Raw genomic sequence first — 25,441 nt, forward strand, 5'->3', positions numbered from 1 at the left:
CTAAACACTCTTAAATAAAATAGCAACAGCACGTTCTTGGGAAAAGCCACAAGAACACATCAACTTAATGTTGACTAAAAGGCTAAATATTTTTTATTTCTAAAGTTATAAAGCAACTGAAAACGTATTGATAGAGTTCTCCTACTTGGTAAGAATACTAACAAAATCTAAATTTAAAAAGATTTTAGTTCTGACAGAGGCATTAAAAAAAAAAAATACCAGAGCCTTCTATGCCAATTTATTCCTTTCCATGTTTCCATAGGTTGCTCAGACAATAAGAAGCATCATATTGCAATATTAGCCCTAAATTCATCTTCCAGAGCATCCAGCTGGGGCTGTACATTAGAATCATATGGAAGGTTTTAAAAAACAATACTCATGCCCAGATCCCACCTGCAGAAATTCATTTCCTTTAGTCCAAGAGGACCCATACATGATATTTTTAATAGATCCCCAGACCTGAGAACCACAAGTCTAACCCATACAACTATTCCTCAGTATTTGCCAAAGACTGCACCCTAGAAAGCATGTCTGAACTGGAATGTCAAGAGCAAAATTTAATTGTTTTAAGACTACATGGTCCAATACAATAGCCACTAGCCACATGTAGCAGTTAATCCCTTGAAATATGGCCAATGCTATTGAGGAGTTAAATTTTTTTACTCTATTTTACTAAATCTAAATTTAAAGACTGATATTCAGTTTAATTATCAGAAAACCCTTTTGAAACATCTTGAGTATGTGAATCTACTTTTTCAACTGTAAATTTTGTGAACTCTAAATATAGATCAAGTGTTTCTGGTAAAGTTAATGTCTGAATTGAGATGTGCTGGAAGTATAAAATACACACTGGATTTTTCAGACTGTATACAAAAAAAAGAATATAAATATCTCAATAATTTTTATATTGACTACCTATTAAAGTGATAATATTGTTGACATATTTGGTTAAATAAAATATATTAGCAAAATTATTTCACTTGTTTCTTTTTACTTTTTTAATATAGCTACTAGAAACTTTTAGATTACCTATCTGTGTTCCAAGGAAAATTAACAACTCACAGCCAAACATAACAAAAGACATGTAGAAACAAAGCATTATGTGAATATCAGCAGACACAATAATAGCTGAATCAGACTCACAAATATTTCAGACAGAGTATAAATTTTATATTTAAAGGAATAAAGGAGAAATTTGAAACACAAACAAGAAGTAAAAGACTTTTTAAAAGACCAAGCAAAATTGAAAAAAAAGAACTTTTGGAAATGAAAACCATGGCAATTGAAATTAAAACCTCAACAGAAAAGGAGACACAGCCAAATGGAAAATTAGAGAATGGAAAGATAGATACAAATAAATTATCTAAAATGCAACACTGAGAAACATGTTTGGAAATTGTGAACCTAACATTAAGAGACATGGCAGATAGAGCAAGAAGTTTAACAAATATTTACATCAGAGAAAATGGGGTAAAAGCAATATTTCACAAGAAAATAATGGGTCGGAATTTTCCACACTTGTTTAAAGACATTAAATTTCAGACACAGGAATTGCAACAAATCTCAAGCAGGATAACCTTTACAAAACATAAAGGGATGGCCAAAAAACAAAAGAAAAAGAAGACCTAGTAAAAGCAGCCATAAAATGAAAAAACAACTTATCAAAATTTGTGGGATACAGCAAAAGCAGTGTTTACAGGGAAATTTATAGCATTTAACACATATATGAGAAGACATTTCCAGTAATTAACAGCAAAGTAAAAACAATTTTTCTAAACTATCAATGATGCAATGATGCTAGAAGAATAAGTGAATTATATTTTCCATCCCCTCTATAAAAACTAATACTGCAAAATCATTGTCACAGGAACAGGTGATCAAAGACTACGCTGCCAAAAATGTAGGAGAAATTATTGTAGAGACTTATCAGATAGCTGACTAATACCAATATTAAGTTATCATAATATACATGGTATTTTTCAGTTTTTTAAAGTTTGTATTATGTTGTGATTTCTAAAAAACAATGAATTTCTTACCTTAAAAAATTACATATATTTCTACTGGTCAGTCACTGTTCTCTAAAAGATTTGGGTATCAAAAGGAACACAGAAGTAAATTATTTTAAAAGCAAACAACCCATCCTAATTTCAGTTTTTCACTAATCTGGAATTTTCTTGGGTCAGTAAGTGCTTACTGTGTCCTTGCATGCTAGCACTCTACTAGGTGCTCCATTTTGGAACTACGTAAAGCAGGATATGCCCACCAGCAAAAATCAAAACTTAGTAGGAACCAAAACTCAGATACAACATGGTTTCAGATGCATATTTCATTCCAGGCTCCCAAAAACCCTGTGAGATTTTATAATTACTGGTGAGGACACTGAAACACAGAGTATACTGCTCAGGATCACACAGCTAGTACGGAGAGGCAACAACATTTAGACGCAGGTCTTCCTAACCCAAAATCAGAACTCTTCCCACTTCACCACACGGCTTCTCCAGCATAAATCGTATGTGTTAGGAATACATTGTACGTGGCTCTTACTTAACTACAAGCTTCTTCCCTAAACAATGCAGCCCAATTCAGCAGTTAAGAGCATCAGAAAACTCTGCAATCAGCTTCCCTCTACACCTCTGAAAGCTCACACCTTGGCCGAGAGCCTGTGGGGTGACTGGGCCCCAGGGAAACCTGTATCACGTGGGGGTGGGTCTCCACACTGTGTGTTTGCCTGGGTCTCACATGGAGCAGAGCCTGTGAGAAATGCTTAAGGAGTTGCCTTTCTAGGCCCCTGGGGACCAGAGAGCGTCATCGCCTGATTCCTAAACTCCAATAAAAATAAAACCAGAGAACAGCGTTCTGGACGTCACTAACAAAGCTGTTTCAAGACAGAACATTGAAAGTAATGGGGTGTTGTAACCTATACATCTACTGATGGATACTTACTGAGAGTCCATGGGGAAGCCAGATCTGGATTAAGCCCTCTGGAGCCAGCAGTAACGAAAGGTCCAATGTTCCAAACTCAAAACATTCAGTTTTCTAGGAGACTTCCCAGGCAAGCTGAGATGGTAGATTGCAGTTTCCAGTCATTCCTTTTGGTACTGAGTTCCTTTGGGAACTCAGGTGCTATGGGTGTCGCCTCTAAGTTCAAGTCAGAAGCCATAGGAGCAGGAAGGAGCCTTGGAGAGTGTTCAGCATCAGCTGCGGGGCAGCCAGCAGAGGGACCAGGTTCTGGACTCTGTTCCTCTAGACCCTCTCCTGCTTCCTCCACCATCAAGGAGAACTCAAACTGAACCTGAGCCCTGGCAGGGGATGCACCAGCTGCACATGTCCTGGTGAAAGAGTTTGTGATTTCCTTTTTCAGGACACCAATGGACTTGGGACTTCCTGGATCTCTTTCTGTCCAGGGGTTTACAAAAGGGGGATGGCTCTCTTGGTAGCATAAATAAAGATGTCACTTCTAAAATACTGTACTAACTGACAGGACTTCCCTGGTGGCGCAGTGGTTGAGAGTCCGCCTGCCAATGCAAGGGACACGGGTTCGAGCCCTGGTCCAGGAAGATCCCACATGCCGCAGAGCAACAAAGCCCATGGGCCACAACTATGGAGCCTGCACTCTAGACCCCGAGAGCCACAACTACTGAAGTCCATGCACCTAGAGCCTATGCTCCACAACAAGAGAAGCCACCGCAATGAGAAGCCCGCGCACCACAACGAAGAATAGCCCCTGCTCGCCACAACTAGAGAAAGCCCACGCGCAGCAATGAAGACCCAACGCAGCCAAAATTAAATAAATAAATGCATACATTTTTTTAAATAAAATAAAATATTGTACTAACTGAGCCCACAGGAGTAACACAGAATGTGCAAGTATAAGTGAGAAGACCCATGGGTGTACACCCATATCTGTGGGTGTGACTGTGTATGTGGGTGCTCATATTGATGGAAACCCTGAAGGTAAAAGTACCTTTCTTTGTGGGGAAGAGCAGGGTGGGCATTGTTGTTAACTGAACACCTACTACTTGCCAAGCACAGTGCTGGGAATATTCAGTGAGATCATTTACGTGAAAGCACTTGGTAAGGGAAAATCCTTCCACAAGTATAAGGAGCTCTATTATTTTACTATATTCTGATGATCAATTGGAAAAAGTGGTAAAGTATGGAAAAGAAAAATGAAAGTGTGGGAAAGGAACTCAGATTATAGGATTTGAAAAGAATGCTTTAGGCATAAAATTGAGAGGATCTACAAAGGGCTTCTTCCTGCCACGGAGAGAGTGGGGTGCCATTTCCCTAAACACTCTCTACCCGGCTCCCTGCGGGTAGGTTCCAACATCATGTCTATGTGACTGCTCTCATGCCCCTACTTCAAACACAGAGACAAAGCAAGTTCACACTGAGGTCCTGGAACCAAGGGCATGATGGAAGAGAGGACTGATATGTTCTACTGCACAGTAGAACATACCAAACAAATAAATAAATATGTATATACACATTTGGTCATGGGATTTAGCAGATGTTCTTCTCAACGTGAACCAAGAGCAAACAAGAAAATGACCATACTAGTTTCCTACTGCTGCTTCGACAAATTACCACAAATTCAGTGAATTAAAACAATACAAATGCAGAGGTCAGAAGTCTAAAATCAAGGTGGTAGCAGGGCTGCATACCCTTCAGAGACTTCAGGGGTGAGTCCACTCTTGCATTTTCCAGCACCTAGAGGTCACATGCATTCCTTGGCCCCTTCCTCCAGCTTTTCAAAGCCAGTATTATAATGTCTTCCAGCCTCCTTCTGCTTCCATCATCACATCACCTTTTTCTCTGTGATAGGGACTCTTATGATGACATTGGGCCCACTTGGATAATCCGGGATAATCTCCCCTTGTCAAGATTCTTAATTTAATCACATCCGCGAAGTCCCTTTTTCCATGTGAGGTAATATACTCACAGGTTCCACGTATTAGGACATAGACATCTTTAGAGGGCCATTATTCTTCCCACCACAGTGACTATCATCTTAGTATATATCAATAAAGGTTTTATGCTCAGGAGGAAGAATGTGATAAATCCACTCCTCTCCATCCTAGGGTCTGTGCTCACTCCTAAGCACTACATATTAAAAGAGACAGAGACCACCTATTATACTGGAAACAGTATTATTTCACTGTAATATTAAACAGTGGAAAGAGTATGAGAAACAGTCTTCCTATGCACAATTGGAAACAGTATAAATTGCTATAAAACTTTTTGGGAGGCAATCTGACAACTTACAAAGAACATTTTCCAAATGTTCATGTCTATTGATCCAGAAATTTTATTTCTACAAATCTATCCTAAGGAAGTAATGATGAATACATGTAAATATTTACCTACAAGGATATTCATCAAAGTACTTCCAAAGTAATAGGAAAAAAATTAATTGGAGAAAAAATTAATTCTCTAATTCTCAAGATTTAAATAAACTATGGTACATTTGTTAAAAAAAAATAAAACCTACTTAGCTGTTTATAATAATGTTGTAGAGGAATGTTAAACACTATAAAGAGAGGTTTTCAAGAAATGACACAGCAGATTATAAATCACTCTGTACAGTATGTTTCATATTTGTAAAATACAATTGTTATCAGTCAAAATCCCTACTGGAAACAGATGGCACATTCAAATAGGACACCTACAGGAGAATTTATGGATGAAGGGGTGGGAGAATGTAACCATGAGGATAGCCAGAGCTAGTAGAGAAGGTCAAGGGCAGAAGCAACTCTGGAGCCCTGGAAGGGGCAGTGAACTGCCCCAGACAACTTCCCAGGAGGAAAGAGAGATATAAGCACCTTGACCTCTCTCCTCTGCAAGATCTATGCCCAGAGCACCCCATTGTCCAAACTCACCTGGAATTGGCGGGCACAGAAGATACACTGCAGGTGTGGTCCACTGAAGGCCAGCCTCCCAGGCAACGAGAAGAGAAGGGAAAGGAGGCAAAGGTCCAGCACAGCCATACGTGTGCTCATCTACATACTTGAAAAGAAAAATGAAGGAATGGTCACCCAAAATGTCAACAACAGCCATCTCTTGGCAGCTCGATCGCTGGTGAGTTTTCATTTTCTTCTTGCTTTTCTAAATATTCTACAATGGGCATACATTGCCTTAGGCTTCACACATGAAAGCAACCCGAGATGAAAGAAATTCATGAGCCATCTAGGGTATGTTCATAGTGCAACAGTGAGGAAAACCCAAACTGGCTCTACTAGGAAAGGCGGGGGATGTGTTTTGGTATGTAAGAGAGACATCTTAGCTATTTTCAAAAATTTGGAAACTTCTATGGAGGTGGGATTAGATTTGGTCTGCAGTCAGTCCAGGACCAGAAAGTAAAATGAGAGGCAGGCAGAATTTAAATCTGAAGAATCAAATGGGGCTTTGGACTAGATAAATTTTCATGTATCTTCTAGGAAAAAAAAGTTAATTATTATTAATTAATGATGATTATTATAACTTCATTTCTTTAATATTGCTTGCTCTGGTTTTAAGGGTGGAGTAAGCTAGGAAGATGTGGTGAAATGAATTCTTGTTGGAACCCTCCTACACTGTTGGTAGGAATGTAAATTGGTGCAGCCACTATGAAGAACAGTATGGAGGTTCCTTAAAAAACTAAAAATAGAGTGATCCTGCAATCCCATTCCTGGGCATATATCTGGAGAAAACTCTAATTTGAAAACATACACGCACCCCAGTGTTCATCGTGGCAAGACATGGAAGCAACCTAAATGTCCATTAACAGAGGAATGGATAAAGAAGATGTATATATATATACAATGGGATATTACTCAGCCATTAAAAAGAATAAAGCATTTGCAGCAACATGGATGGACCTAAAGATTATCATACTAAGTGAAGCAAGTCAGACAGAGAAAGACAAATATCATGTGATATCACTTATATGTGGAATCTAAAAAAATGATACAAATAAACTTATTTACAAAACAGAAATAGACTGACAGACAGAAAATAAACTTATGGTTACCAAAGGGAAAAGGGAGAGGAGAGGGATAAATTAGGAATTTGATTCTAAGAGATATACACTACGATATATAAAACAGATAAACAAACAAAAAAATAGATAAACAACAAGACCTACTGTATAGCACAGGGAACTATATTCAATATCTTATAATAACCTATAAAGGAAAAGAATACAAAAAAGAATTTATATGTATATATATTTTATGTATATATGATATATAATATATATAACAGGTATATGTAACTGAATCACTTTGCTATACACCTGAAACATTGTAAATCAATTACACTTCCATTTAAAAAGAAGAGAGAGAAATGAATTCTTGTCATCTGAGATGTTTAGTTCCAAGAGATCTCTGATGAGGTTCAAGTTTCAAATAACAGAAAATGCCACTAATCTTGGCATAAACAAATAGCACAGACTTCAGGCTTGGTTGGATCCAGGCACACAAATGACTCATGGGGATCCAATCTCTCCCTGTCCCTTGGGTGATTCCTTTATCAGGTTCTCCCTCATGACAAGATGAATGTCAACAGGCTCACATCCTCACAAGTGCAGTGGAAAAGACAATACTTGCCTATAAGTTGCTCAACCAAAAGTCCCAAGATAAGCTTTATTGGGACTTGATTGGTTAATGGGTGAACTACCCATTCCTGAATCATTTACTATGGCCAAGAGGATGCAACTTTGTCACCACTTCTGGCTCGTTCTGTAGGAAGAAAATATGGGGCTGGGGATTAGAAACAGACTCATTCTAAGTTCTGAATTTTTTTCCTCTATATGGGAATTTGACTCAACCATGTTTCAGCTTGTAGATTTTTTTTCCTCCTAATGCAATAAAAAGCAAAGCTACCCTAACTAGAATAATGCAGAGGAGTGGGTTCCCTAGGAAGAACTCCTAGGTGGTTGAAGCCACCAAGGACAAAAGGAGAAGCTTCAGGAACCCCCTCTCTGTGGACGCTAAGCAAAACCCTCTATTTCCCCAGCCTGTAGACCAGGCTTTCCTGAAGTGCAATTCACTTGATATTAATTGGTGCCTCTGCCCCACCAAAAAAGATGATGGGTCCCTGGTTCATTTAATTTGGAGAAGTTTTCAGTTCAACAAAGTCAAAGACGACTTACTCTTGACTATAGGATATTTCAGAGCCTCAAGTATTCAAATGTGTGTTGTGAATCTCCAGAAGAAAACACGACAGGCAGAATTTCCCAAACCTATTTGATCATTAACCTTTTGGAGTATCTCTTGGGACTACTATTCCAGGGAACAAACTCAGAGGCATGCTGCTCTGGAAGAAGTCGCTCATTTTCTGACTCAGCCCCACCTTGCCCTGCCCATCATTTCAGCTGAGATCACAAAGCAGTAAAAGGTTACTGAGGAAGGCTGGTTTTGTCCCTCCATCACCTCTCTGGAATGTTTAGAAATGAATATAATAACACAGAGATAAAACCCATCAAATCCCGGGTTTCTCAAAATAAGTCTTTTCTCCATCCAACCTGTTACATAGTCGCTGGAATCAAATTGCAAAAGCCCTGCACTAACTCCAGCTCTGGGGGGAAAAAGAGACCACTCGCTGGTGGGCTACACTGAGAGCACTTATGGCCTCTGTGGGAACTCACGTTCACCTCTGGCAAAACTCTGTCTGCAGCTGCAGAAGATCAAGTCAGGCTCACATCTGTTCCCCAGACACCCGACACCCCACCCCAGCTTCCCCATCCAACAAAGACTGGCCAGGTTTTCACAGTTAATTCCTCCAAGGCCCCTGGCCCATCTCCTCCCTTCGTGCTCCTATGAATTCTCAGAGATCAAAGCAGCAAGTTAGCCAAAGCTTTGTTTGCTCTGCATTCAGAGAACACCTTAAATTCCCAGCTTGAAAGAAGGCTGAAGGAAGGTCAAACATACCCCATTGTTGAAACACTTTCAAAAAGCAAGACACGACCAAAGTATTAGTAGAGGAACCTCCGTTGTTTCTCTGGGCTTCTGGGTCCTGTGAAGGGAGGGACTTCCCCTGCAAATTTAATGTAAGAATCTGATGGGAAGGCAGCCAGAATTTTCCTTGGAGGTCACTCTGAGTTGACTCAGGCAGTACACTGATTCTGAGATGAAAATTGGGAGCTCCTGCCACAACCCAAAGGGTCAACCCTCAGATTAAAATGAGGTCTAAAATGTCCATTCTGGATTCCCCTTCTAATTCATTCCACCCCATGTTCTGGACTGTTTCTCCTCCCCCTGGCTTTTGTTCACAAACTTATGTGACTTTTTAGAACTGAAAGGTCATCTAGTCTGGAGATTTTCAAACTTCTTGGCAGCAGAAAACGGTTCTCCAAACAAAATCTTAAAAGAGACCTCAATATAAAGCAGAGTTGGGGGCCCTGGGGAGGGTGGGATGGGGAAAGCCTGGACTTCCACCCACTCAGCCACCCCTCCACCATTGTGGCTTTGGGCTCCCACAGTTGAAAAAGTCACTGATGGGTCCAACCCCTTCAGTTTACACAAACGCTGAGGACCAGAGATGGAAAGGGAGCTGCTGCAGTCTCACGTCTCATATCTTTGTCCTCACTAAGAGCTTGTGCCTTTGCTCTGCATGTTGAAAAAGTCCCCAAAGTGGTCAGTCCTACTTTCAAAACTCCCTTTTTCTGTTCCCATATCTACCTCCCTTACTGGGAAACACCTGGGACACCCCTGCACCATCTGCCCTGCCTACCCCCATCCCCCAGGCTCTTCAGTTTTGAGATCCTGTTTCCTAAACTCAGTTAATCATTAGAATTACCTGGGAGCTTATTAAAAATATGGATTCCTGGGCCCAGCACTAGACCTAGTGAACCAGAATTTCCAAGGGTGGATCTAAGAATCTGTGATTTAAATAAGCACCCCAGGTGATTTTGACGACTGGCTAGCTTTGGAGAGCACTGTATTTCATGAAGTTGTGTTCCTTCTTCATATCCACCACCAAAGTTTAGGAATTCTTACATGAAATCCCAGACAGCCCCTTGTTGCTGGTAGGATATGATTTCATATGACTTTCTCTGGATATCCTTTTCAAATAATGGGAGAGAAAAGTCTCTACAAGTCCTTTCACTCCAGTATTCTGAAAATATAACCATAGACTTGTGCAAATATTTATCTATGAGGATGCAAGTGGCTGCACTAATAAAGCAGAAATGTTCAACTATGAGGTGATTGAGTCAATGTCGGTATATATATATATATATATATATATATATATATATATATATATATATATGTTATACATTTACAGAGAAATAATGTTTATAACATAAATATGTTTATAATATATGTGCATAAACACAGCATTTATAAGAACAAATGTACAGTAGGATTCCATTTTTTCATATGCATAAAAAACTGGAAGTTATAAACAAGAAAATGTTAATATTATCTCTATAATGGTGGTGGAATTAATGGCAACATTTCTTACTTTTAATCTTCCAAAATTTCTATAGAGAACCTGAATTTTGGAATCTACAAAAAACCAAAAGTTACCTTAAAATGATCTTTGGGAGGGACAGAAAAGCAATAGATGGGATCAAAATGATGATTTAAGACATTAACTACTTACACTGTTCCCCATATCTCTAAAAATAATAAAGAATAGTTTTGTGAGTTTTGTTGTTTTTAGAATAAATTCATAAAAGTGATGAAAAACAAGAAGGCACATCATCTATAGACTAGATACAGTAAGAAATTCCTGAAATATAGAAAGCAAATGAGATCCTAGAGACTTAAGGAAAAGTAACCATGTGAAGTATAAGGATTAAAATCTCTTACTATATAGGAAAAAGGTAGATTTTTTTTTAATATGAGGGAAAAGTTAAGACATTTGAAGATCTATCAAAGAGGTCTAACTTCATTGGGAGGAGAAAAGAGAGAAAATGAGAAAAGGAAAAAAATCAGACAAGTAATAGAAAACATGCTCAGTGGAAAAAAGTTGTGAGCATTTAGATTAAAATAGCCCGCTGAGTAAAACAGAGTAAATAATATAATACCAAAAAAAAAAATTAATCTCTTTCAAAGTGAGGCACTGGGCTAAGTGATTTACATGCAATATATATGTTAATCCTCATAGTAAACCTGAGTTTGGAACCATCATTTTCCCCATGTTACAGATGAGGCAACTGATTAGAGAAATACTAAAAACCTTTGCCCAAGTTCATAAAACTAGCATTAATGGAGCTATGTGCTTGATGAAATTTTAGTACACCTAAGATCCAAAAAAAATTCCTTAAAATGTTAATAAAGAAAAGTATCTCAATAAGATAAAGAAACAGACTGACATAAAACTCTTCTTCAACAACATTGGATTTTGGAAGACAAGAAGACCAAATGCACAGAGAAAATTATTTTGAACCTTGAAGTCTATATGCAGCAAAACAAATAACCATAAAATAAAGACATTTTTAGCCATTAAAGACTCAGATGAATAGTTGCTATGCAAGGGTAATTGTTTTTTGGTCCCAAAGGCAAACATTTTCAAGCCTAATTCCAATCAAATCTAAGAAACTGTCAAAACCTTTTGTTGAACCAAAATGAAATTTTACTATATTCAATACTTTAAAAACAAATAGAAACTTAACTGAAGAAAAAAAAGAAAAAAAGCAAACAAAAAAAATCTTCAGAATATTTGCATTGACTCCCACTGGAAAAAAAAGGACTCCTACTGAAGTACTAGATGGAAAAATGAAAAATTAATTAAGAAACAGAAAGATGTGCAATTTAAGAAATAATGTTTAACAAATAAATGAATAAAGGTTTCAATTTAACCTAAAAAAATACTGAAGCATAATGGAAGAACAAAAAGAAGAGGAAGAAGAAGGAGAAGAAATACTAAACTCCCTTGGTACTAAAAATATGGGAGGAGAGTGATTAGGAAGAAAAATAAGAAAATTTTGAAATATTAATAAATAAATGACAATGAAGACACGTATCAAAACTCATGAGGTATAACTAAGGCAGTTGATAGAGGAAAATATATAGCTCTGTGTGTGTGTGTGTGTGTGTGTGTGTGTGTGTGTGTGTTTGCATAAAACTCATTCATATCTATGCACACAATTTAAAATTAATAAGGAGTGACATCAGTGAAAACAGTGAAATAAGGACCTCTGAAGTTCCTCCCCTCCACTAAAGAAATTTAAATCTGGCAAGAATTGTTAAAATTAACTTTTTCAGAATTCTGGAAATTAACCAAAGTCTTATAGCAGTCCATGAAGCAGTTATTTCAGGAAAATGGCTGAATCTCGGTAAGAACAGTGAGTTTTGTGACATTTTAACTTGCCCTAATCCCAACTCCTTCTCCCCAGCCTACTTGCAGTAGCCTTGAAAATCAACACCCTTGCAATCACAGTGAGAAACAGCACCCTAGCAGCCACTGGAAAAGACAGAATGAAACTGGAACTCCCCCAAAGCCCCATTCCCAGAGAATTGTCATAATTTGTCCTATCTGGTCCTCCCCTGGAAAATTCCACTCACAGAGCTTTTCTTGATTTGACCTGACTCAGAGCTTGCTCAGTACAAATAGGATTCTCCTGAGCTTTTATTTAGGAAAAAAAAAAAAAAATCAGCAGCAATTGTTTAACATTATAGCTGCCTGAGGCAGCAATAACAGTTGGGACAAACAACAATCTGATCAAAAAAATTTTTTAATTAAAAGAAAAAGGTGGGGAGTGAGATGTCCATAGGGGCTTTGAAAATGTCCAAAATATTCCTGGGGATCTCAAAGGCCACATGCATGCATAGGGCTGTGCATGTATCTGTGGTTATTCACACGTCCATAAAAGACCTGAGAAGGCTGCATTTCTCACTTCTGGCTGACTCTGGTGCTCTGCACCAACAAGAGGTGAAGGCTAAGGCAGAGTCATAAACTGCCTGCCTGAGTATTGAAGCATGCTCCCAACACATACACAGAGCACTTTGGCAAATACTGGGAGATTTATTGGTTCCAGACATTTAAGAAGATCTCTATCCAACCATTAGATGACCGCTAAGCTAACTAAGTAGAGACTTCAATGACTACACGTAACAAAGAAAACAGACTTTACAGATTTAGATCAGAAAAGTTTCTAAACAAAACACAACAATTACTACAAATAGAAAAAAAAAAAAAAACTTGTGGAAGGGGGAAATCTGATTTCCAAGGTTGCCACATTATACTATTTTAAATGTCCAGTTTTTAACCAAAAAAATTACAAAACTATAAACAAATAAGAAATTATGACCCATTCACCAGAAAAAAAAAATTAACAGAAATTTTCTCTGAGGAAGCTCAGCCTAGACAAAGATTTTAAATAATCTTTTTAAAATATGTTCAAAGAACTAAAGGAAACCATATCTAAAGAACTAAAGGAAAGGATGAGAATGATGTCCCACCAAGTAGAGAAGATCAATAAAGAGATAGAAAGTATAAAAAGGAGCCAAATAGAAATTATGGAGTTGAAAAGTATAATAACTGAAATGGGAGATTCACTAGAGGAGCTCAACAATGGATTTGAGCAGGTAAAAGAAAGAATCAGAAAACATGAAGATAGGGTAATTGATATTATCTAATATAAGAAACAGGAAAAAATGAAGAAAAAAGAACAGAGACTCAGAGACCTATGGGACACCATCAGGTGTACTAACATAAGAATAATGGTACAGAAGGGCAGAGGAAAGGGGTAGAAAGATTATGTGAATAAGTAATGGCCAAAAGCTTTCCAAATTTGATCCAAAACTTTAATCTGTATATCCAAGAAGCTTAATGAAATCTACATAGGATAAATTCAGTGAGATCCACACCCAGACATATCATAATAAAACAGTCAAAAGACAAAAGAGAATCTTGAAAGCTTCAAGAAAAAACTGACTCATGTACAAGGGATCTTCAGTAAGATTAACAACTGATTTCTTATCAGAAAGTAGGGAGGCCAGAATACAATGGAATGACATATCCAAAGAGCTAGAAGGGAAAAAAAAAAAACCTCAACCAAGAATTCCCCATCTGGAAAAACTGTTCTTCAAAAATGAAAAACAAATTAAGACATTCCCAGATAAACAAAAAGTGAGAGAATTCTTTACTAGCAGAAATTCTCTAGACGAAACAATAAAGAGAGTCCTTTAGGCAGAAATAAAATGTCACTAAACTGTAATTCAAATACACACAAAGAAATACAGAGCACTGATAAAGGTAACTACAGATATAAATATAAAAGACAGTATAAATTTAGTTTTAATAAGTCCTTTTTTCTTGTATATGATTTAAAAGACAACTGAATAAAATAAATTATAAATGTTTCTATAAATTATGAAAGTATATTAAAAGTTTATTTTAAAATGATTATAAATGTACTACTCTGATGATCACAGGGTGTATCTAATTTGTGATAATAGTGTAAAGGAGAAAGGAGGATGGAGCTATTGCTGAGGAAAATTTTGTATACACTACTATAATTAAGTTGGTATTAATCTGAATTAGATTGTTGTAAGTTAAGATATTAAGTAAGTCCAGGGCAACCACTAGGAAAATAACTCAAAAAAGTATACAGTAAAAGAAGCAACAAGGGAATTAAAATGGTACACTAGATTATATAATTTAATACACCAATAGGAAAATGACAAAAGAATATGAACAAGTAATATTCAAAAAATAAAAATAAGTGGATGATAAATATATGAAAAATGACCAACCTCACTAGTAAATTGGAAAATGTTTAAAATGGTGACATATTTTAAATTCATCAAATTAGCAAAACTTAAAGACCATATTGACAAAGTATAAGAAAATGAGGACCCTTGCACCATGGATATGGGAATAGAAATCAGTGCAGCCTTTGCAGAAGGCGTTTTGACTGACTACATAAAAATTTTAAATGTATATGTTCTTCAACCCAGTGAAAACATGACCTTGAACAAGACATATCTCTGAATGTCTTAAAATATTTGTTCTGATAGTTGATTAAAATGATAAATGTAAAAATACTTTATAAATTCCTAACCTTTATAAACAACAAAAATCACAATGTGCCTTTTTTGTCTTTGTGTCATGGCAGCCAGGAAAAGAATCCTTGTGGGGAGATACCTTCTCTGAGAAAAAGTGAAAATTCTTTGCTTAAAACCATGGAAAGGTAGGATCTGAGCTTCTCAAACCTGAATGTGGGCAGACATCTGCCTACAGGAGAAAATGTTACAGAGAAGAAGGAGGAAGAAAGGAAGGGCAAAATAAAGGAGGGCATACTTTATGATGTGTCCCTTTTCCAAGACTCTTCACCTCCTCTTCCTCTAAAAAATCATCAGCAACATGACTAAATTCATCTGAAATTATGGATCCACCACATGTAATTCCTGTGTCCTACACAAGTCCGTATGTATTCCTAGGGTGTAAGCCCATCTCACATGCACACACACATGCACACACACACACACACACACACACACACACACACGCACTGCCCCATAACCCACCCACCCACCAACTACCCGGCACACATAATATTCTTTCTCACTTAGTTAATAATCTTACAGTCAACATGGAGTTTTCCAATGGCAAGATTGTTCCTATCATATAGAGACTGCCATAAAAATAATGAAAGATCCCTCTTCTGGCACAGGAGAATTCTTTCTTTACTTTCTGTGCTGGTAAATTGTTAAGAGCTGTAGTAAATCAACATTGGCTTGCTCCAGAAGATAGGATGCTCATATCTGTGACATCATCCAGGGGCCTTGGGATTGATCCACACTGTAATGCAAGGTCAAGGTCATCTGCACTGTAGAGAACTGTGTGATGCCAGTTCTCACCTGGCTACAAATGGCAGGAACCATTACCTGTTGGACCTTGAATGGGTCACCTCTTTTCTGAGGTTGGGATGATAATGCAATGAAATGCAATGATGTAGGTTAAACAACTTCATGCCTAGCGTAGAAATGGTGCTGAGGAAAATAAATGGTATTTGCTTAGTAAACAAATAAGTAATCTACTCAGTAAATTCACTTAGGACATTGTGTGAAGAATCAAACTGTTGCTGTTACCACCAGTATCAAAAGGTCTTATCTTGGAAGAAACAAATCTCTAAGAAAAATTCAGTTTTCTTTCAGAAGGCAGGGATTAATCCATCGATTATGGAAATCTAAATTTTGGGGAGGATGAGAGAGGCAGAGAAGAGTAGAAAGAGGAGGAGGAAAAAGCGGACAGAATGGTGGGGGGAGGGGGAGGAGAGAAAAGGAAGAAGGAGACCAAGAAATAATAACACACGAAACATTTCCACAGCACCCCCTGAGTGCCAGGCACTGCTCTAAGTGCCTCACGTATATTACCTCATTTAATCCCCACAATAACCCCATTAGTCAGGGAGTCATACTATGTCCATTTCATAGATTGATAAATTGAGGTACAGAGTAGTTAAGTCACCTACCCAAGATGCACACTGAGCCAGAACTTAAACCTCTTCCCTCTAGCACCAGAGTCCAGGCTCTTTGCTACTACACCACTCTGTCTCTTGGGAAAATGGAATATGGAGAAAACTCCCAATTCATCCATTGTTCTACTGGAAGATGAACTGAGTCCCCAACAAAGCTCTCTCTCTTGTGCCTGCTCATTCACGGCTCTGATGGTACTTTATTGGAAATCTCAGCTCACTGGTCTACTTCCCACTAAACTACTTCTCTGAGGGCAGAAATTCATCTTCCATCTGTGAATCAGGATTGCCACAGGAAACTCTTGCCTGCATCTTAACACCTGTCATTCATTAGACACTGGATCCAGTGGAGCTGTTGTGGGGTCTGGAGGTCTTTAGATCGCCAGCACAGCATTTCTGGGAGGCTGGTATGTTTGGAATTGTCTTGTCATTCTGCTGGAACCCTCTAGCTTTTCCAGCTGCTCTTGGGGAGTCACCATTCAACAATGCAACACGCCTGCTCCCAATACTGATGCAGACTTCATAATTCCTTAGGACAATCCTAGTTTCATAAAGCTGACTTTTTCTCAATCAAAGCAATTTACTAAGTGTTTAAGAGTTATAACTGTGATTTGTTAAGTCAATATAAGACTTTTTATGTAGATAAATTCGCAAGTAAGAGAAAATCCTTTGTTAGTCCACAGATCTTTTCTTAGCCACTTTGGTAATAATATTCAGGAAGCCATGACCTTAAAAGTCAGTTATATACACACACACACGCGCACACACACACACACACACACACACACACACGTCTGGAGAGAGAGAAGGGCAGACAGACAGAGGAGGGGGAGGGGTGGAAAACACATTTTAAATGTTTTCATTTTTTTAATTACAGAATTAAATTAGAATTAATTAATTAATTAATTAATTTCCTATAAATAGGAAAAAGACAGAAAATGCAATAAGCAAAAAAGAGAAGGAAAAATATCCCCTGCCAGAAGTCACTGCCTTTAGTATTTTAATATATACTCTTCCAGATATTTCTCTATACATGCATATTTATACAAAAGTGTGATTATACATGCTGCTTTTAAGCTGCTTTTTCCCCTTAACATTGTGAATAACATTGTTCAAGTTTTCCATGCTTTTTCTCATTGCTCTGACTGTACTTTATTGGACCTTTCCATCACTTTTTATGACCTCAAAATATTCTATAAAATGAATGTATCCTATTTACTTTACCAATCCCCTCCTCTTGGACATTAGATTGATTCCATTTTTTTTGCTCTTATAAACAATTCCTTAATTGTCCCAACATTCTAAACAAATGCACTCATCTGAAAGAATGGAACCCCAAAACCACACTACCAGCAGTGGTCTGAAATAGTATGGAGTAAACTCTTACCCTGAATTTCATTTTCTCTCTGAATTTTTTATTTTTAGAGTCCTTCTTTCCTACCACCAAACCATTTTACCCGTCCAAACACTCCACTCTTGATCCTTCACTCCCTTCCTGGCTACTCATCTACCAGTTTTTCTGAAATGACTTTTTCTTTTTTATTAACTCCATTTCTGCATATTCTCTCCTTTGCTTTCATCCACTCACCCTTTGTCCTTTTGGCTCAGACTATACTTTGAAGACTACTGTACAAAAGGTACATGCAAAACCCTGTGGAGATCAAAGGGTGAATACAGCACATCCTGAGCCCTAAAGTACGTCAGAGACTAATTGGAGATGCAAGGTACACAGACACAGTGGTATCTCAGTAAACTGGCTCTCCGGTGGGAGGTGGGGGGCATGTGGTTGGGGAACCTGGATGTGTAGGTTTGCCAATTTCCATGCTATAAAATATTCCTACCATGGCCAAGCTACCAACATGATGTTACAGAGCCCAGAGGTGGGAAGAGATAGATGCACATAAGCCAACTCCAGGACATGACTGCATGCACATGAAAAGCTAAAACACACATATATGTGTGCATACATATGTATGTGTGTCATATACATGTGTGTATATACACATATATGTATGGATTTCAGCTTTTCATATACATGCAGTCCTGTATGTATGTATATACAACCAGACTAGACAACCAGAGCAGATATTTATGAGTAGGCGACCAAGTCATCATCATCTTCTTCACCAGCAACATTTATTGAGCATTTTTAATATGTCCAGCCCTGAATTCAATGTTCTATATGCATTGCTTTACAGCACACTCTTAGGATGAGTTATCATTACTACTGCCACTTTTACAATTTTACCCTTGCAAAATTGCAGTTTGTTTTTTTTTTTTAACACCTTTATTGGAGTATAATTGCTTTACAATGGTGTGTTAGTTTCTGCTTTATAATAAAGTGAATCAGCTATACATATACATATATCACCATATTTCCTCCCTCTTGCGTCTCCCTCCCACCCCTCTAGGTGGTCACAAAGCACCGAGCTTATCTCCCTGTGTTATGCGGCTGCTTCCCACTAGCTATTTTACATTTGGTAGTGTATATGTGTCCATACCACTCTCTCACTTCATCCCAGCTTACCCTTTCCCCTCCCCGTGTCCTCAAGTCCACTCTCTACGTCTGCATCTTTATTCCTGTCCTGCCCTTAGGTTCTTCAGAACCTATTTTTTTTAATATTCCATATATATGTGTTAGCATATGGTATTTGTTTATCTCTTTCAGACTTACTTTACTCTGTACGACAGATTCTAGATCCATCCACCTCACTACAAATAATTCAGTTTCATTTCTTTTTATGGCTGAGTAATATTCCATTGTATATATGTGCCACATCTTCTTTATCCATTCGTCTGTTGATGGACACTTAGGTTGCTTCCATGTCCTGGCTATTGTAAATAGAGCTGCAATGAACATTGTAGTACATGACTCTTATTTTTTTTTTTTTTTTTTTTTTTTTTGCGGTACGCGGGCCTCTCACTGTTGTGGCCTCTCCCAATTGCAGAGCACAGGCTCCGGACACGCAGGCTCAGTGGCCATGGCTCATGGGCCCAGCCACTCCGCGGCATGTGGGATCTTCCCAGACGGGGGCACAAACCCGTGTCCCCTGAATTGGCAGGCAGACTCTCAACCATTGCACCACCAGGGAAGCCCCACATGACTCTTTTTGAATTATGGTTTTCTCAGAGTATATGCCCAGTAGTGGGATGGCTGGGTCATATGGTAGTTCTATTTTTAGTTTTTTGAGGAACTTCTATACTGTTCTCCATAGTGGCTGTATCCATTTACATTCCCACCCACAGTGCAAGAGGGTTCCCTTTTCTCCACACCCTCTCCAGATTTTACTGTTTGTAGATTTTTTGATGATGGCCATTTTGACTGGTGTGAGGTGATGCCTCCTTGTCAAAATTGCATTCTTGAAGAGGGAAACCATTTGCCCTTGGTTGTTCGATGCAGTAAGTCATGAAGCCAGGATAAAATCAAGGCTCATCTGATTCCAGAGCCCAGGATCTGATGACTGTCCTCTCCTGCTGCTTCATGTGAGGGAGCCAGGCCTCAGGGCTCCACACTGTGGATTCCAAGAGTTCACATGTCACAACTAAGGATGCCACCTGCCGCAACTAAGGAACCTGTGAGCCGTAACTAAGTAGCCCACCTGCTGCAACTAAGACCCAGCACAATCAGATTTTAAAAAGAAAGAAAAAGAAAAGAAGAAAGAAAATAACTAGTAGGAGTCTTGGTCCCTAGAACACTGATCAGCAATATCTGTAGAAGAATCACCTGAGCACCTTCTTTGAAATGAGGCACCAACCCCAAATATTTTAATTCCATAGCTTTGGGGTGGAGCCTAGGGATCTACATGTTAAACAAGCTGTCAGGTTTCTAATGGTTCTGATAAACTTGGCTCAAGGACCACCAGTTGGGAAATGAGACCTTGGGACCTTGGGTCTAGGTCAACAGAAAAGCCCTGCTATGGTTTTAATGTTTGTGTCCCCCCAAAACTGATATGTTGAAATCCTAACTCCCAAAGGTGATGGTATTAGGAGGTGGTACCTTTGGGAGGTGCTTAATTTTTGAGGTGGGGAAGCCCTTATGAATGGGATTAGTGATCTTAAAAAAAGACCCCACAGAGCTCCCTAGCTTCTTCCACCATATGAGGACAGAGAGAGAAGGTACCACCTATGAACCAGAAAGAGGGACTTCACCAGGATACCTTGATCTTGAATTTCTCAGCCTCCAGAACAGTAAGAAATAAATTTCTGTTGTTTATAAGCTACCCAGTCTGTGATATTTTGTTGTAGCAGCCCAAATGGACTAACACAAGACCCTAGGGCCCAGGTGAGATAATAAATAGGTTTGATCCCTGTGCTAATTTCAGTGGGTAGTGGCTTTTCTGAGAGTTATCACAAGATCAGCAGATTGATTAGTGCTGCCTGCCACGGGTGCAGGAATAGGAATAAGGGTCTGCTTGATGTGTATCTGCCGACCCTGATCAAGGGCCAAGATGAGCTTCACAGCTGTTCCATACTGCAAGATATCAGTCTTCTGCAACTTCTGGCAAGAGATCTTACCAAAATAAGCTACACTCCTTCCATTAGACACTGACTATTATTAGCATGCATCATAGAACTTTCATTACAGCAGTCATTAAGATTAGAGTAGGATTAAAAGCCCAGGTGTTATTGATGGCAACCATCCCAGACCTGCCTTTGTGTTTTTCACAGCCTCTTCTTACAGCTCCCTCACTGATGTCCACAGCAAACCTCACTGTCCTACTGAACGCACATTCAGTGACTCAGCACTGGGGCCTGGGATGCAGTGCTAGTGAGACAGACTTTCTGCTGCTCTTCCCCCTCTGCAGGAATTAGCCCAGCCAGAGGACCTAGACAGACTGAAGTAAGATACATGCCACAGGAAGTGAGGAGCTGTGTCCACCTTGTACACAGCTGTCTGCCCAGTATCCAGTGCACAGCTGAAAGGCTCGGCACACAAAAGACACTGATAAATATCTATGGGGTGAAGGAAGGAAGGAAGGAAGGAATGGGGGAAGGAACGAGGGAGGGAGGGAAGGAGTGAATTGGTATTAGACCAACCAAGTGACAAGTGAAAAACAGAGGCTCCAATGAGCCTGGCCCACTGACCCTCATATAAAATGGCTGATGAGTCCCAAATAAGGGTTTTCTCCCACAGCAGAGGATCTAGGGAGATGTTGCAGGTCTACCCCTACACAACCCTGTGCTAATTGAGGGGCCTGGCCTTACTCTTTCTCTGCTTTTTTTGAGATCTTGCAGTTGTTTTGTTTTGTTTTGTTTTGTTTTTTAGATAATTGTTTTTTGTTTGGTTTGGTTTTTTGTTTTGTTTGTTTGTTTGTTTTTGCCACGCCATGCTGCATGTGGGATCTTAGTTCCCCAACTAGGGATCAAACCCACGTCCCCTGCAGTGGAAGCATGGCATCTTAACCACTGGACCACCAGGGAAGTCCCAAGATCTTATGTTTTTTTATGGGTGATTTTATCACTAGGGAATTGGATCAGATAGGAGCATTTAAGACTGATTTGGGGAGTTCTGCTCAGATGACAAGATATATGTAAGTAATCACTACCCTCCCAGTATCCATAAAAACCCCGTCCTTTCCCTCCATTCTCCATGCCAACCATATGAGGTCTGCCCCCCACAGGCCAACTGGGCTTCTAACTGTCCACCCCCTAATTTTTGCTTTTTCCATGCTACTTCATTTTCCATTCCTAGATCTCAGCATCCTTGAATAATGATCATAGTAAAAATTAGAGTAAAATTCACCAAATGCATCTTCTGTGCTGGGTACCATACCCCACTTTACATGGATTCCCTTATTTTATCTTCCGTATAGCTCTGAGAGAGGAACAACTGTCATCCCCATTTTATAGATTAGAAAACCAAAGTTGAATCTGTCTCCTCCATGAAGCCTGTCCTGACTTCCCCCAGCTGACAGTTTTTCACCTTTCTCTCATTTCCCACCCTTCTCTGGAGCCTGTCATAGCCACGTCCCCAGGCCCCAATGTGTCATTCTTCATCTCTGTCTGAGTATATCTGCGGAGCCCTAGCGACAGTCATGACTAACACATTGCGTTAGGGCTGCTGTAACTAAAACCACAGACTGAGCAGCTTAAACAACAGAAAGTTATTTTCTCACAGTTCTGGAGGCTGGAAATCCGAGGTCAAGATATCAGCAGGGTTGGTTTCTTCTGAGGCCTCTCTCCTTGGCTTGTAGATGTGTCTTCACATGGTCTTTCTTCTGTCTGTGCGTGTCTGTGTCCTAATCTCCTCTCCTTATACGGACACCAGTCATGTTGGATGAGTGCCCACCCTAATGACCTCATTTTACTTTAATTACCTTTTTAAAGAACTTATCTCTAAATACAAGACACATTCTAAGGTGCTGGGAGTTAGGACTTCAATACAGAAATTTGGAAGGGACACAATTCAGCCTGTAACATATGTGAATCATGATTTGTAGTCCACAGAAAAGAATCACATTTGTTACCTCTTCTGGCTGCACAGTAAACCCAGGCAGTAAGGAAAATAAGCATTATTATTACTGTTGCTGTTATCATCATAATCATCACCATCTTCCCCTCCCTGGCCCCCACCTCCCGATATAAAAGTTACAGCTTCACCCAGGGAATAATAGGCAGAGTTGGGGCTGCAGCTTAGGCCTCCTGACACCATGTCCTCTCTTATCTGCATGGCATGGGGACAGAATGGCACTGTTGGTGCCTCCACTTGGTTTTACAAGCTAGCCAGGCGGGTCTCAAGTGTGTCTTTTCCTCTGGGCTGTAACACCAAGTCTCAGAGTGGGAGCCGGGCAGGGTCTCTCCAGTCACAGTGTCACAGGTCTCCCGTGCCCCACACTAAGGCCTGGGTTGGCCTGCGGGAGGGGTGTGGCTGAGCCAGAAATGGCCTGACGGGAGCCTCTGGGGGCAGATGCAGGCTGCGACCCGGCCTCCTGAAAGGTACTCTTCTTTCCTCTCAGTTCAGAAGCCTGGGCTCCCTCTGAAGTCACCACACACATGGCAAACCTCTTCTCCCCGAGCCAGCCCAGCGTGGTTCCCTCCAGCACATCAGGCCCTGGGGCCTCTGTGTTTATGCCCTGACCCATGGCTAAGGCCTATTTTCTCTCCGGGGCTGTGACCTGACCTCCCAGGATGCCTGCCCTACATCTGTTGATTTTTCTCCTTCCTGTCTTCTCACATTTTCCCCATCTTCCCCATCTGCAAATGGCATTTCTGGGGGGTGTGAGAGAGGCCCCAGACCACAGGTATGAGTCCTGTCTTTGCTGGGCCACAGCCCTTTCCAATCAAAGGCAGACGCCTGCGGTGACCTGTCCTGGTGGGGAGAGAGGACCGCGTTCTGTCCTAGCAGTGCAGTCAAAGGAAACTCTGTGCTTGGGGGGATGTTCTCTCCTCCCCCTTCATTACTGTTAGTTCAAAAAGACTACCTCCCCTGTCTGGGAGCTCCCACTCTGCCTGGGGGAACAAGGTAGTGCAGAACCAGCAAGTGATCTGGACCCCCAAGAGCTGTGGGTTCAAATCCTGCACATCCTTTCTTAGCTGCCTGTATATTCCCTCCTCTGGAAGGAGGGGAGGCTGCATGTGGATGGTGGGGATACACAGCCACCCCAGCGAGGATCTGGTCAGGATGTGGTGGCAGAGTCTGCGCAAAGGCGCAGTGCCTCGGGGGCACTCTAGTGCCAACAGCCTTCCCACCCCACCCCATAGGGACCAGACCACCATGGGAAAAAAAAGCACCAGGGACCCCATCCATCATGCTCCCACGTGACCTGCCCCTCTCAGTGTAGAGCCCCGTCCGTGGGGAGCTGCCCCAGAAAGGAGGCCCCGCATCATTCCACATCAACCTCTCATGACCCGGACTTCTGTTTCTTAACAAAATCACATTGTCACCTTATGTGTTGAATAATAAGGTCCTGTTTTTAACAAGAGATAGAGATAAATCAATTTGTAAATAAAAGTCAAATTTCTATCCAGACTGGGTACTTTCTACTTTGGGATTTGAAAGGCTCAGAGTCAACAGGATCCACAAAGCCCCTACCTTCTCCTGTTTGCAAGGAAAACTAGACTAACGTCCTCTGTGTAGCCAGGAGGGGCCATATTTTGTTGCTGACACATGATCAAGGTGGGGTTGCATAAGTATCCCCACCTTAAACATTCCCTCCTCTCCCCCTTCCCCACTCCTCCTTCCCCACCCAGTGCATTTCACTAGGCATCTCCCCCCAGTACTCCCCGAGGGGCGCCTGTTGCTGGAAAGAACCCCACTTTTTGAGTTTAAGTCTTTCAGGTTCAAATCCCAGCTCAGTTCCTTATGGGCTGTGTGACTTAGGGAAGCTGCTTAACCTCTCTGAGCCTCAGCGTCCTCATCTGCAAAACTCAAGAGGGCTGGTGGCAACATACTCCTCTGGGAGCTGATGGGAAGATTGGACAAGACTCTGCTCACAAAGATGGTGGTGCAGGATTGGAGCTGAGCAGAGGGTAGCCTCCATCATCACACGCTGTCTTCTACCCCCACCCCAAGCTGATAGATACTGCCCAGCCCAGGTGCTCCAGCAAGGCAGTGCCCCAGGACCCTCTGGATCCTCTCTAGATGCTGTCTGTCCACCCCAGCAGGGCCTCCCTCAAGTGAGCCTGAGGCAGAACTGGCCAGGTTGGGAGGGGCCGGGGAAGGTTGCCTGGGAAGGAGGCTGGCAGGCAGTAGAGGGAGACTGGGAAACAAACCGCAGACCCAGATTTGAATTTTCATTAAATCTTCCCAATTATAAAGGTAACACTTTATGGGCAACTTAGGTTGTTGTTATGGAAAATCTACAAAGCACAAATGAAGTAAAACAAATGTTTAAAAGCTTATGTCGCCCCCCAGAAATAGAGACACAGATGTAGAGAACAAACATATGGACACCAAGGCGGGGGAAGGGGGAGGGGGATGAATTAGGAGACTGGGATTGACATATGTATACTAATATGTATAAAATAGATAACTAATAGGGCTTCCCTGGTGGCGCAGTGGTTGAGAGTCCGCCTGCCGATGCAGGGGAC

At 40.3% G+C, this 25,441-nt stretch overlaps 1 long non-coding RNA gene across 2 annotated transcripts in view; it reads right to left on the reverse strand.

Annotated features, from left to right (window-relative positions):
• Positions 1 to 25,441, reverse strand: part of LOC131752094 (uncharacterized) — a 223,494-nt gene that overhangs the window by 100,934 nt on the left and 97,119 nt on the right. For both annotated transcript variants that reach the window (XR_010839763.1, XR_010839764.1), the window contains exon 3: positions 5,880 to 6,006. This is a non-coding gene — a long non-coding RNA (uncharacterized lncRNA). The remainder of the gene's footprint in view (positions 1 to 5,879; positions 6,007 to 25,441) is intronic.

The sequence above is a fragment of the Kogia breviceps genome, chromosome 3 (assembly GCF_026419965.1).
Source record: "Kogia breviceps isolate mKogBre1 chromosome 3, mKogBre1 haplotype 1, whole genome shotgun sequence".
In the NCBI taxonomy this organism is placed as follows: domain Eukaryota; kingdom Metazoa; phylum Chordata; class Mammalia; order Artiodactyla; family Physeteridae; genus Kogia; species Kogia breviceps.